Genomic DNA, 16,180 nt, shown 5'->3' with positions numbered 1-16,180 from the left:
ACGAGCTAATACCTTCTTTCATAAAGAAGCATTTGAGTTTTCAATTCTGGATGAAAATGGACAATGATGAATCCAATTACATCATGGGATGTTGGATTAGTATTAAAGAGATACACATCGTATCAACATATACATAGGTTATTCATATGAATGAAAATGGAATTACCATTAGCGATCATGGTAGTTCATTGAACACGAGAACGGTTGATCTCATGATTATTAGTAACTAATGTTTCCGCCATTAGAATAATCACATACATGTCCAATTGTGAATCATATGCATAAGAGCATGATGATTGATTTGTGAGCCATAACAGAAACGTCATGAATTCTCAAGTAGAATCCGATGAGCGATTTCAGTGCTTGACGGAATATTCCATTATGTGATAAGAGGTTGCACATTTTGTAGAAGATCCGAGCACATATAAGGATTTATGAGAATCCCAAATCTTTCAAACTTGAAAAGAGAAATGAGAAGTTTTGGAAAGATGCTTGGTTGAATAAGAGGTTATTCAAAAACAATCTTTCCTAGTTAAGCTAGGACTTGTGAGAAGTACTAAGCTAATAATCTTGTCAACTATTACAAGATTCTACAAAACATATACCTAGTGCATTGTGTGTGGATGGAATACTTGATCGGTACAAGTTGTATTGTTCATCGCAAATTCGTTCGTTATGAAATGATCGATAAGAAAGTTCTTTCAAGTTAAAGAACCAAAACCAAGGTCGAGAACCTTGATATGTACTTGGTAAGATTCATGCTATGAGAGAGAACATGAATGTGAAGGAAAATGCAAGTGTAAGAAGTTTGAACACATGGACACATGGGATGTTAAACTTCTATTGCAATCAATAAGTGTTTACACTTACGATAAACATCACAAGGTTGTAATATGATATTGACTACCCAAGTGTGATGTCGACATTTGTCGTTTGAGTTATTGTTAACTCACTTTGAACATTGTTATATCCAAATGGGTTGTAGAGACAATTGAACCCCGTTAAAGTGAACATGGATTAACATTGTTTTTGCCCATAGTTACTTATATGAGGTGACGTCTCGAAGTGACTAGAGTGTGAGGCGATTGATGGCAAGTTCAAGTGCCATAGAGTCATGTGAGATGACTAGTCGATCACATAGGCGGATTGTTAGGAACATTTTGTCGGGCCTTATGACCGCTTATAGAGTTCTGCAAATTTATATAGCCTGGTCGTGGCAAGAGCTACTATAGTATTCAAATGAGTCGATTCTTTTGACTAAAGACTATTCTCCTAAGATGGCACAGTTTCAGATTAACTTTGATTTGTGTTACTACGACCTTCGTAAATGGGGTCAAATGGGCATATTTTGGGTTATGATGGCTGTGGCTAGGCGAAGGGAATGAGTGCGATAGGAATTGTCCACCCCTAGTCGGGGTTATAACAATATCTCGGGGCCACTCGAGGAGTAATGACTGAAATGCGTGCCACGCTCGGAAAGTATCTATGATAGATAAGTCCGGTCAATCGGTTATTCTCCAGATCGAGGAAACCACTCTCGATATGATCACTTGCAAGTACGACCTGAAAGACACCTTGCATTGAGTGGGAGATAGTAATAGGACAAGAGAATTGGTGGAGCACACTTGTCGAGGACAAGTGGGAGATTGTTGGAATATATGTCCTCCGACAATAATGCGATCACGACTGTTGATCATGATGATCACATGTTTAAGTCTCATTAAAATGAATACAATTGGGAAGTAATATTGTTTCGCCAATTGGTCAACATATATCGGTAATGATTGGCGACTAGAGTTTGACATTCGTCGTGTGACGGTGGTGATCGATTGACCCCCTAGGTCATACCTAAAGGGCAATACTCTTAATTGATTATTTAATTAATCGTATAATGTTGCGAGTTAATTAAATTACTTGAAAATTGACGGACGATTTTGGAAGTAAAATTTACGTATCATATTGAAATGTGATTAAATAAGATACGGTCTGAGTAATTGAATTGTATCATTACTCGGATAAAATAATTGTTTAATGTAACAATTAAATTGAATGAATTGTTATAAATACAATCAGTTGTGATTTATAAATTGGTAAAATTTTTGGCACAAGTAATTATGAAATTTCTAAGTCAATTTTTGTATGTGACGTATTTTTATTAATACGTTGATTTTTAATATGTTAAAAATACATAACAAATATATGTGACATGTGACATGTAACATATAGACAATTGACAAAAATAATATGGAATCCATATTATAGAGTGGGCCGAAAATTAGAAGGATTTAAGCTAATTATAAGTTGTTTGTAATTAGTTGAAAAACACAATGATTAAAAGCAAACCTAGCCATGCAAGCCTATTGTTCATTGTGAAGAACAATTTTTCCATGCATTGGCTCCCATATATCTCTCCTCTTACACGGTTTTGGGGAAGCAAAAATGATCATTGTTTTCTCTATAATTTTACCTAATAATATACTAAGTGTAGTGTATTATTATTCATTCTAATTCACTCATCCAAAATAGAGTTCTAGTGAGAAGAAAAATCATCTCTTCTTCTCTCTTAAAAACCGAAATATTCAAGAGTTAATAAATTTTTGGTTCAATTTTCTACCTTGATTAATATTATACTAGTATTGTAATATTAATTAAAATTAAGAGGAGCCTTGGGTATAAAGCTTGGGGAGAGATCTTATACTTAGATCTTGTTCATCCATAAAGGAAAAGCTCAAGAACAAAAGAGATAGGTGATCTCTCTTGTGCCCAATATAACCGAAATATTGTATGTAAGGACATGATTTCTCCTCTATTTATATTATTGTTTGCATGCATAAGATCCGTTTTAATTTTATGACAAATTTATTTAGACATATATGAGTATGTTAGTATGTATATGAATCTACATTTCCTTCACTTAGATGTCTCATGGCTCACCCCGATGATTCCGACTCAGACTCCGACAATGAGTTAAAACATCTAAAAGCCAAGGTTAGATCTTACTCCAAAGAAAAGGTATGTAAGCTTCTTGACAAACTCTTTGATAAGTGTCGTTCACAAAATGATAAGCTTCATGTCGTGCAAGACGAAATTGAAGAAATTGCACAAGAAAAATTTAACCTTAAAAATGAACTGAAAGCAACAGACAGTGTCACTGTCACCTCTGAGGCTTATGATGAAGTAAAAAGAGTCAACAAATTGAACAAACAATTGACTAAAGAACTTTAGTGTCTTAAATTGATCCCCACGGATGTCTCTGACCTTGAAAATGTCAACATCACCTTGGTGATGCAATTTTCCTTGCTAACTAAGGAACGTGATGACCGTTTTGAAGGACAAAGATGTTCTCAAAGATGAATTGGATGACCTAGTGGTTGAGATAATTGACTTAAGAGAAACAGTATCTGAAGCTGTTGCTTCCAACAAAGATCTAGCTAAGTCAAATGAACATGTCAAACATTTTGTCAATGAAAAGGAGCGTCTTAAAATTAAATTATGTGATCACAAGAAAGAAATAGAAGCTCTTCATGAAAATCTTGCCTTTTTCAAAAAGGGTATGCTCGAATGTAGCACTTCTAAGTCTAATGCTTACAAAAGATCCGAGGAATTCATTGATCTAAACAAACGTCTTGATAAAATGACATCTAAGTATGAGGATTCTAAATAAAGAATTAGATACCTTGTGTCAAAACTCAATGCGCACACTCATGACTTCATAGTGGAAAAAAGATTGTCTATAGAAGTTGAAAAGAATGATGAACTTTTAAAAGAAAAATCTGTTTTCAAAGGCGTCATTAATGACCTAGTTGATGAGCTAGAAAAACCTAAAGTAACAATGTCTCAGACTGTCACCTTTGACAGTAACAATGAAGTCTCAAATGAACTTGTCACTAAATTATCCAAGGAGAATGAATGTCTTAAGGTTAACATAGATGCCTACAAAAGGGAAATTAGAATGCTTCACGAAAAATTTGTCAAATTTCAACATGATTCTCCCGAATGTAGTTCATCTAGTTCTAAAATCATTCACCTAGATAAATGCATCTCGGGTCTTAAGCTTAATGTTCAACAAAAATATAAAACTTTCATGGAGCTTAAATCCGAGTATGACATAATTAAAAGGGAGCTTGAAAGCTCTAAAGAAAGAAATAAGTATCTCACCTTCAAAGTCGAGGAACTAAACAAGGAACTTGTTGAGGCTAAGAATGTTTTAAAGAATTGGGAAGGTGGCCAAAATGTTTTAAACTTTCCAACAAATCAGCCTAAAAGATGTGATAAGGTTGCCGGTCTAGGTTTTAAATGGAACAGTCAGTCCGACTGTTACATCCAGAAGCCTAAACCCGATTTTAGGAGAAGGAAATATGTTGGTCTTCCGGAATACATTATTTGCAACTATTGTGGTAAGAATGGTCATGTCTTTAATGCTTGCAAGAAAAGACATAATCACATTAACAAGAACATTAAAGTTGTAAAGCAAATGTGGATTAGGAAAGAGATTGTGAGATATGTTGATCATAAAAGGGGACCCAAGTTTGTTTGGGTTCCTAAACTCAAAGTCTAATCTAGTGTAGGGCTTAGTGAGAGGCGGCGTAATTGGTACTTGGATAATGGATGATCTCGTCACATGACGAGTGATAGAAGCCAATTCCTCTCACTTAAAGTTTATGATGGTGGCACGGTAACGTTTGGTGACAACAAAAAAGGTGAAGTAATAGGCATTGGAAAGGTTGGTAAGTCAGCGTTACTTTGTGTCGACAACGTGCGGCTTGTCAAAGGTTTGAAGAATAATCTTCTTAGTATTTCTCAACTTTGTGATAAGGGTAATATTGTTGAATTTAGTGCTAATTTGTGTCGTATTGTTGACACTACAACCCATGAGTTGATTCTCGAAGGTAGACGTGTCAAAGATGTTTACTTAACCGATTGAACATATTATCCGGTCATACTATGTCTTGCATAAGTGTAATGAAAAATGACTCTTGGTTGTGGCACAAAAGATTTGGACATGTTAGTGCTAAAACTCTTAATACCCTTAGAAGACTTGACCTAGTTGAAGGTTTTCCTAACATGAAGTTTGAATTTGATAAGTTATGTGATGAATGTGCTAGATGCAAACATGTTAGAAGCTCCTTTAAATCCAAAAAGTGTACAAGTCAAATTTGATGAATCTACCATTCTTGGACAGGTACAAAATAAGGATGAAGATGATGAGGATGAATTTGAGATTAGTCTTGTGAGAAAAGACTTTGTGTTTGCGGATGAGGAAGCTCCAAACAATGACGCCCTGCAACAGACAGACTGACTGTTACCTGCCAATGTCAACAACAATTCAGGGGGAACAGTCAGTAATACTGATACTACCTGTTCTTCCTCTCAAGCAGTAACAGGCTCTACCACTGTTGCATCCACTTCCAGAATAGCCATAGTGGAAGACACTATCACCACAGGCGAGCATCCAGACCCCATTGAAGTCCCAAGCTCTAATCAGCAACAACCTCAGGGACTGTTACCTTCAAAGGAAATCAACATTCCAGGGGGAACACGTGGTATCTCCACTGCCACTGTTTCTTCTCAGGACACAACAGACCCAACAACTGTTGCCTCCACCTCCAGAAATGAAACAACTCCGGACAACACTGATGATGACCATTCTAATCAGAAGGAAACAGTCACTGAGACCTCCACTACAGAGGGGGAACAAGAAAACATTGTCCCAAAGAAGTGGAAACATCAAAGCTCTCATCCACTCTCAAATCTCACAAATGATCTTAACTCTGGAATTCGAACAAGATCCTCCCTCAACAATCTTGCTCATCTTGACGAGTACTGTGCCCACAATGCCTTTCTTTCTCAAGTGGAACCAGCAAATGTAACAGTCGCTCTGACTGACGCTGACTAGTTATTAGCCATGCAAGAAGAACTCAATCAATTCAAGAGGAGTGAGGTATCGCACTTAGTCCCTAGACCATCTAATCGTACCGTCATTGGTACTAGATGGGTCTTTCGCAACAAGCTTGATGACTCGGGAGAATTTGTAAGGAACAAGGCTAGACTAGTGGTGCAAGGTTATAACCAACAAAGAGGGTATTGATTATGATGAAACCTATGCACCGGTAGCTAGACTTGAAGCCATACGATTACTTATAGCTTTTGCGGCTCACAAAGGCATTAAACTTTTCCAAATAGAAGTTAAAACCTCTTTCTTAAATGGATATTTGGAAGAGGATGTCTATGTGGAGTAACCAGCGGGCTTTAAAGACAATGATTTGCCTAAACCATGTTTTCAAATTAGACAAAGCTATTTATGGTCTAAAACAAGCACCTAGGTGTTGGTATGATAGATTGTCTAAATTTCTTATTGAAAATGGTTTTAGAAGAGCCTCCATTGACAAAACATTCTTTTTAACATCACAGTCAGCTGAACTGTTGGTTGTCCAAGTATATGTTGATGACATTATATTTGGTGCAACAAATGAACTCCTTTATGTGTATTTTTCGGAACTAATGAAATCGGAGTTTGAAATGAGCATGATGGGTGAGCTAGGATTTTTCCTTGGGCTCCAAATCAAGAAAACAAAGGATGGAATCATGATCCATCAACAAAATTACATTAAGGAAATGCTTAAGAAATTTGGGATGACTAATGGTAAGTCTCATGATACACCTATGGTAGCCGGGTCCAAATTGGACAAAGATGAACTCGGTAAGAATGTTAGTGAAAAGGTGTATAGACGTATGATAGGCTCACTTCTCTATTTAACCGCAAGTCGTCCCGTCATTCTTTTTAGCGTTTGTTTATGTGCTAGATTCCAATCAAATCCGAAAGAATCTCATTTTAAAGCGGTTAACCGTATTCTTCGATATTTGATTGGAACACAAGAACTTTATTTGTGGTACCCCTTAAATTGTCCTTTTGATCATATAGGATATTCTGATGTGGACTATGCGGGGTGTAGTGTTGATAGAAAGAGCACTTCCGGAATTGCAACGTTCTTGGGTCATTTCTTGATCTCGTGGGGCTCAAAGAAACAAAACACGGTTGCTCTTTCAACGGCCGAAATTGAGTACGTTATACTACTACAGATACAGGCTATAACAATGGTTAAAAACCGTTGTTATATAAAATAGCGGACGTTGTTAAAGCGTCCGTTGTAAAAGTTTTTAACAACGGTTGGTTTTCTTAAGCGACCCGTTGTTAAAACTATTAACAACGGTTTTAAGTATAAAAACACGTTGTGGAAAGTGTGACTCAATTTTGGTGGGAAAGTTATAACAACGGTTACTTTACAAAGAACCGTTGTTATAACTAAAGACAACGGGTTGTTTCTACATAACCGTTGTTGTTTGTTTTTACAAAATAAAAAAAAATTAAATTAAATATTACTAGATGCATGCATAATTACGGGGCCCGTTATAATTCCGATGCATGCATTATTACTGCCATCCCTGCATATGAATTGACAATATATGGAATGAGAAGGGTTTACATAAGATTTGAAGCAGGGAGATATGATGATTATGGCACAACTTCCTAAACATGCATATATTATATTAATTAAAAAACAACTCAAAGGACACATTACTTAGTATAAATACATACATTATCTCAACCACCATTCCATTATCTCACTATCTTCAAACCCTAACTGCTAAAACAATCTCCAACCCCTAATTAATCTTTCAAACAACTCCAAAGTTCATCAACAAAATGAACGATTACATCCTTAAAACTCTTACTATGACCGAGAACAACAACAGCTTCATTCGCCGGTTGCTCCACATCGAGGACAGTTTTAGGAGCTATCTTGTGGATGCTCAAGCCGCACTCAAGGACGCCAAAAGAAATGGCTTGACAGAGCAGCAGTTGTTGCAGCTATATGACGATATAGCAACTACTAAACGAAACCTCCAAATAGCTAAGGAGGAGAGGAGGGATATCATAGAAGAGAATAAGACTCTCTATGAAAATATAAAAATTGCATTTTTAGAAATGTAATTTTTTTTTTAATTTATGTATTTATATATATATATATATATATATATATATATATATATATATATATATATATATATATATATATATATATATATATATATATATATATATATATATATATATATATATATATATATATATATATATATATATATATATATTAATGAATTATTAATTAAGTTTACCATGCATTCCTCTCTATCATCTTGCTTCTTCTTTGTTTTATTTTATTTAATTTGTTTTACGAGCTAATTAAGCGAATAATAACATAATAATGATCGATAAAAACCCATCATACATACATGCAAATGAAATAATTAAAAAAAGAAAATAATGACGATGAAAGACGATGAAACCAACAGTGATGGCGAGATTTACCTGATAATTAGAGAAAGTAAGAGACGATGAAACCAACAGTGACGGCGAGATGATAAAGCGACGATGAGAAAGAGAGAAAGAGACGATGAGAAAGTGTGTTTGCTGTGTTTGTGTTTGTGTTATTTGTCTGTGTTTGTGTTTGTGTTAGGTTATGTATGTGTTTTGTGGCTGTAGCTGATCTGATCTGTGTTTGTGTGGTTTATAGTATGGAAAGTATTGACAACGGTTGTCAAACAACAACCGTTGTTAAATAAGTTTTAACAACGGTTGTAAAACAACAACCGTTGTTAAATAAGTTTTAACAACGGGTTTAAAAATACCCGTTGTGATTACTTTTCACTAACTTTGCGCCAATTTTGCGCCAAATTATTAACAACGGTTGAGCAAATTTGACCCGTTGTTAAAACTTATAACAATGGTTATATAACCATACCCGTTGTAATTAAGTTTAGTAAAAATCGCGCCATACATTCTATAACGTCTATTGTGATTTTCGTGCATAAACGGTGTTAAAGGGGCGTTGTAGTTGCCTGGATTTGTAGTAGTGTTAGCGCCACTCATTGTTGCTCACAACTTCTTTGGGTAAAGCAACAACTCCTTGATTTTGGTATTATTTATGACTCCGTTCCCATATTGTGTGATAATACGAGTGCAATAAATATATCAAAAATCCGATTCAACATTCTAAGACTAAGCATATTGAGATTCGTCGCCATTTTATTCGTGATCACGTAGAAAAAGGGCTTAAACTTATTTTTGCAAAATCGAAGATCAAATTGCCGACATATTTACTAAACCACTTGAAAGAGAACAATTTGAAAAACTTAGGTTACAAATTGGTTTAATTAATTGCATGTAGTCTTTGTGCGAATTTAACTAATCCCTCATATGATTGACTAGAACGGGTTTGCTATCTTTTATTCTAGTTTATTCATTCCATGTTATGTCCATAATTGATAAACCGTGTTTGTACTTAATAATCACTCAACCACATGTCTAGTCTTGTGTTTAATGGTACATACCCTATTGAATGAGGACACCTCCCTTCTCAAATCAATCTGAATACCAACCCTTTCAACCACCTTCAAATGGATGTCTCTTATACTCTTCAAATTGCTCACAATCCTTCATTTTCAATACCCAAAGATCTCACTCCTTCGCATTCAATTCACTTATGTTGCAAAGGTCTATGTGAAACAAAGAACCAAATAACTACATGTTCTACATATGCATCAAGAGATGATTGGGAAATTGGTTAGAAAAACGGAGATAGGTGAAATTGAAAATTGAAGTTTGTTAGAAAATCGGAGATAGATGGATTAAAAAAAGGGGGGAGGCAATATGCGAAATATCAAAGTGAATATTGGAAACGAGATAAATGAACTTGAAAAATGCGACGGTCTTGAGAAAAGAAGTAAAGCAAAAATTTGGAAGAAATTGAAAGGAAGTCACAGTGTATGCCACTGTTTCTATGCTCAAAGGTCAAGATCATTTTTTGTCAAGAATCTTCATGAAATGAGAGCAACATATAAGATGTTGATGTTCCTTCATCATATGTTGAGAACTTATATCGGTGCATACCTTGGTGGTTTCAATATAGAAAGTCCAATGCAAGAGTAGAGATGACTGTGACTCAGACCTTCATTGTCAAACCTCAACCATTTTGCTATCTTCTTCATTATCCTCAAAAACGATGACCAAACTTCTGCACCCTAAATTTTCCCATAATCAAACTTGTCTTTTGCCTTACACCTCTTGTCCCTCTCTCATTATCATTCGGTGGTGTGCTCATTAAACTATGGTTTAGCCTTGTTGAACTTTCGTTTGAACTCATGTTTAAACCTTTGCTTTGTGTTGACCTTGTTATTATGATGCAACCATGGTTGTCTTTCATGCGACGTCTCATGCATGACTATTTTGTCTCCGAGGGTAGCCTCTTACCTTTTTGATGATGTCAAGAGGGGGAAAAGGGAAAATTCATGTTCTTTCTACTTGCTTATTGATTAAACGCTTGCTATGTGGTGGACTATATATGTTAGTAATCTTGTTCTAAGCTTTGTGTGTTTCTTAAGTCTACATTGCTCTTATTTCTACCATCTTGATTTATCTTGGATTGACCACTTAACGGGGAACTCAACGGGAACATTAATTTTATGGGGCTTGTCATCATCAAAAGGGGAATTTGTTAGGACCTATTTGTTGATGATGACATGCCCAATTTAATCGTGTTTCTAAGTGTACCATTTCAGGAATAATGCAACCTCCTCGAGCAAGAATTAATAAATATTAAAGTCAAGAATGGTTGATAAATTGTTCACCCAAAGATTTAGAGTCAATTGTGTCATCTAATGTACAAGTTAGGGAGTAGATTATTTAAACGCAATTACAACAGTCAAGACTACTGTTACTCTTGCAAGTAACGATAGCCTCGACTGTTACCATGGTCTGTAACACTTGAAACTCGATTTCATCTTTCGAAAATCCTTTTTATCTTTTTAAATGGTTTGGATTTAAATGATGACTTTCAGATTTCTTTTTAAGAGTTGGGTTTCTAGAAAAGAGGTTTAGCTAATTATCAATTCAAATTGTTTCCTTCTTTATGCCAATTTGTTTCCTTGGTCTTTTATAAAACAAAGTTTGCTTTATGCCATTTTTGTATAAGCTTGTCATCTTATGACTTGTTTTCCACTCTTTGTTTTCTGAAAAATCAAAGGCTTATTTTAGATAAATTACAAACTTTCTTTTCTTCTTTTGCTTCTTAAAAGAGTGCCCTCTTTTGTGCAAGTTTGAGAAAGATTTAGTTTTCATCACATGTGAAGACTTTTGACTCACAAACCCTAGCTCACCTACCTTGTTTACCCTCTCTATAAAAGGAACCCTTCTCCTCACTTTAAAAGCAAGACTTTTAAGAGAAATCAAAAGTATTTTTGCAAAATCAATTTTTAAGAACTCGAAATTTTCTTTGCAAAAAATCTTTTAAGTCTTCAAGTGAGTCAGTCGAAATCACTGTTACTTCACAGTATTGTACTTTCTCATCTAGAATCGTTTCTACCAATAAGTTGTCCTTCTTAATTATTTTAAACAATCAGTTTGAGGAAACATGGTCTTTTAAACATTCTAGTTAGAGTGTCGAGTTCATAGACGGGGTAGTCTTAGAACTCGTGTCGCAACCGGAGTAGGTTGTTGGGTCTTTAGTTCATAGACGGAGTAGTCTTAGAACTCGTGTCGCAACCGGAGTAGGTTGTTGGTATCGCAACCGGAGTAGGTTGTTGGTCCTTTTGTTGTTAGTGTTTTAAAGTGGTCGGAGTAGATTACTTCACTTATCAATAAAAGAAGATTGGACGTAGGCCTTTACAGTGTCGACCGAACCAATTTAAAATCGTTGTGTTGTTTTTCTCTTCGTTTTTAATTCCGCTGCAACTTATTTACTCGTTTTTCCTTTTACGATTTTGTTAGTAACAGTCCTGGATACTGTCACTCCTAGTCTTCTGTTTCACTTCGTAAACTAAGACCAACGTGTTATAGTCAGAACAACTGTTACCTTCAAACGTCACTTGTTTCTTCGAGCTTCCGTGATACACACTTATTCATTTCATTTAATTGATGTATCCATTTGCTCTTAACATTGTTCATCAACTTATCTTTAAACAATAGACATTTAAGTTGAAATTTTCAGTTAAACTCATTCATTGTTCTTAAGCACAACACTCTGCGATACTGTCGGTTTGGTCTGTTGCTTACAACATTTGCAAAGCTAACTAGTAACAGTCTGTCTCACTGTTGCTCTAGTCAGTTCAACAATACGCCTTTTAACTTTCATTTAAAAAGGGTGTTTGTTAGATACTTGAGATATCATTTCATTTGACTAACTTAAATCAATTAAGTTTAGTTAAATTTTTTAAAATGGTACCTAATTCACCCCCTCCCCCTCTTAGGTACTTGAATCCATAAACTCTTCAACATCAATACACGTAAGTTTGAGGGTGTAAACAACTAATTTATTTCATGTCTTTACTGTTTTCATAACTTTATAAGCATGAATGATACATAACACGATTCAAATATAGGTTAAGACGAGCCAAAACCGAGTTTTGGCCCGAGACAGAAGCCCTTTGCTATGCATAGAGGCTCGCGCCTCTTGTGGGTTCTCGGGTCAGACTCAAACATGTTTGCTCTCGTCTTTCCTCTTTATTTCATTTCTTATTTGCAATCGGTTTTTACCATTTCAAATGTTCCAAATCGTTTTTATGACAAACTAAATAACCATAAATCATAATCACCCTTGGTTCCATATACCATGACGGTTTAATCCGTGACTCGGTGATATTAATTGGTTAATTACATTTCAAAGGAAATCCTTTTCTTTTATTTACCATTTTAATTCATTTTTATGATAAACATATTTTGACCATTACAAAAATCATCCTTGGTTCTTTATACCATGACGGTTTATTCCGTGACTTGATAATATTATTGGTTAATTACATTTTAATGGGTATTTTAACACCCTTTTCTTTATTTACCATTTTTCTCATTTGTTTACATTTGTAAATATACTAGTAATAATTCATAATCATCCTTGGTTCTTTATACCATGTCGGTTTAATCCGAGTACGATGATTAACTTGACTAATTACAAAGAAATGAACTTAACATAATTAGTTCAAATCAAACATTGTACATTTTTATTTGTAAACTATGCTTTTCGAACATGCAAATCCGACAACGAATATTATTAACACAATAGTAATTATTCTGAGTCATGCAAATCATATTTGCAAATCATTCGTCACAAATACGGTTTTAAATAGCCTTTTTAACAACCTTTTAAAACGGTTTGAAACAACCTTTTTTTATAACCAGGAGACGCCCCTCTGGTCGTCGTCTAACTCGCGCCCCAAGAGGCCGTCTATTTTCATGTTCTAAAACTTGGGCAAAGCCCTTTTTCTCGCCAATTGGCTCGCGCCTTAACAGGGCTGCCTGGCACTGTTCTGACCCATTTTGGTACTTGTCTAGAATGATCCCGATTACGGTTAACCCGAATACATGACGGATCAAATTGAGAAGTTTGCATTTTACACTTTATCCTTTAAACACACTTTTTCAAATAAATGGATCGCGTTAAGCATCATGACCCGAATTTGGTAAATGGATGTTTAATTTTCGTTTTCACATGCAAATCAATCTAAATCCAACTTCAACATCAATTTTATGCTATGTGGATAAACAAACCGACTTAGCAAATTCTCACATGTTAGGTTAAGCTTTTGTATGCGTATTCATGTATTTAAACCGTTTTATCAACTCTTGCACTTAAACAACCACGATCAATTTGTAGAGGCCACTAACGCGGGCGGGATTGGGTCTCCGATTAAAGGACTTTCCAATACGTACCCTCACCCCTTACTTACAACCTTTGGATAGTGAATGGCCTTATCCAGGGCGTACGAGAGTCATTTTAGACATAGAATGCTAAAAGGGGGACGAGTCCTTATCTTTACTACCTATGTCAAACACTGCTTTCTGCTTCGTTTGACCGAGGTATAAAGTGGATTTCGAACGGGTTCCAGGCATCCTATAATTGCTTGGTGGCGACTCCGAACATCTCTACATCGTTTCGAGACCTTTATCGAGACGAAACTGACCAATCTAAACCGATCCGGTAGAAAGCATTTTTTACGCCACCGAGCGTGGCTTTCAAAAGACCGCTGCATGTCCACAATTTACCTTGGCGTGCAGGTGGCCCGTGACTACAGACCGGTAGGTGGCTCTCGCCCGCAGACCGGCCTGTGACCAATGTCCACAGATTGGCGACTCCGCTGGGGAAACTAGGACACTTGTGTCTTTGTGATCCTTAGAGGTGAAACTCGAACGAGGTCGTGGTTAAAAGTGCATTAATTGATATTACGGTCATAAGTCGGGTTCCTTGTCCGGGCTCACAACCTAACCTTTACCGACCAATTGGCTCGTCCCGATTGAGTCAAGCATACCGTTGACATTACACATTTCTGTTTCGTCAAGGAGCTTTCATCACCTTCGAGCACGAGGCTAGGGCACCCTCCTTACACATTTTGTTTGGATTGGTATCCCTCTCGAAAATCGGGGTTTGATTGCTTGGTGTGTAACCCACCCTTTTAAGCCAAAACCCGTGTCAGTATTATGCATAATATAATGAAACTGCGAGTGCTTATGTGTTATGTGATCATAAGTCCTTCCGTGTCATTTTAAACTTTCAAAACACCCTTTTACGCCGTTATAATGGCCATTTCAAACCTCGGTCTTTCGCCGACTGTTGCAAACCCTTTTTTATGCCGTCGTAATGACGACTTTTGAAACCGGTTTTCTACAACCGTTTCAAAAAAACATTTTGTGCCGTTATAATGGCCGTTTCAAACCTCGGTCTTTCGCAGACCGTTGCACACCTTTTCATGCCGTCGTAATGACAATTTTCAAACCCGGTTTTCTACAACCATTTTAACACGCCTTTCTAGGCCGTCGTAATGACGATCATCAAACCCGGTTTTTACATCCGTTTAAAAGCGCCTTTTTATGTCATCATAATGACGATTTTCAATCCCGGTTTTTACGACCGTTTCAAAACACCTTTTTGCGCCGTTATAATGGCCATTTCAAAACTCGGTTTTTATAACCATTCCAAATGCACCTTTTCATGCCGTTGTAATGACGACTTGAAACCTTGGTTTTCACAAGCCATTTCAAAATACCCACTTGCGTCATCATAAAGGCCGTTTCAAACCTCGGTCCCTAGCCGACCGTTGCGTTCTCAAAGCGCCCTTTTACGTCGTCGTAATGACGAGTTCTACCCTCGAAATTTTCAAAATTCGAAATCAATTTTCAAATAAAAACGTCTTTCAAACCGTCATAATGACGGTTTCAACCCATGCAACTTTCCAAATTTCAAATCTCGTTTTCGAAATCAAATTTGGCTTTTCTAAGCCGTCGTAATGACAATTTCAATTCTCACAATTTTCGATTTGCATACCTTCTTTCAAAGGTTAAAACGGTTTCCTAACCCATCGTAATGACGAATTCAATCCTTATAATTTCCAATTTCAAACCATTTGAAAACAAATTTAACCGTTTTCAAATTTCAATTCAAAATCAAATCTTTGAAAACAAATTTAACCGTTTTCAGATTTCAATTTAAAATCAAATCTTTGAAAACAAATTTAACCGTTTTCAAATTTCAAATTCAAATCAAATCTTTGAAAACAAATTTAACCGTTTTCAAATTCAATTCGAAATAAAATCTTTGAAAACAAATTTAACCGTTTTCAAATTTCAAATTCAAAATCAAATCGTTTGAAAACAAATTTAACCGTTTTCAAATTTTCAATTCAAAATCAAATCTTTGAAAACAAATTTAACCGTTTTCATGGTCATTGTGATGACGATTCCAAATTCCTCAATTCTCGATTTTCAAAACGCACGATTTGGAATTTGAAAGACCGTCTTTGGAAACAACACATTGTTTTCAGAGCCGCCGCAATTTAAACTAAAATCGTCTTTTGAAAACAAACCTAAGACAACCCTTTCAACTGGCCGACCTTTTGAAGATCCCTACTCTTCGGAAACCGTCCATAAAACAACAAATGAATCTTTTTGAAAATTTTTATTTTCGAAAATTTCAGTCCACCATTCCGATTCAGCCTCGAGTCGATTAGAGTCCAGTCGATTTCAAGTCAAGTCGTCTAAATAACGTCAAATCTCCGCCGAAGTTAATACCAACCTTATGGTCTAGGTTGTGTCGCCTAATTGTTAAGACATCTTCAATGGCGTTAGCAAAGT

This window comes from Silene latifolia, chromosome Y (assembly GCF_048544455.1).
Source record: "Silene latifolia isolate original U9 population chromosome Y, ASM4854445v1, whole genome shotgun sequence".
Taxonomy (NCBI): domain Eukaryota; kingdom Viridiplantae; phylum Streptophyta; class Magnoliopsida; order Caryophyllales; family Caryophyllaceae; genus Silene; species Silene latifolia.
Note: the sequence above shows the minus strand (reverse complement) of the source record.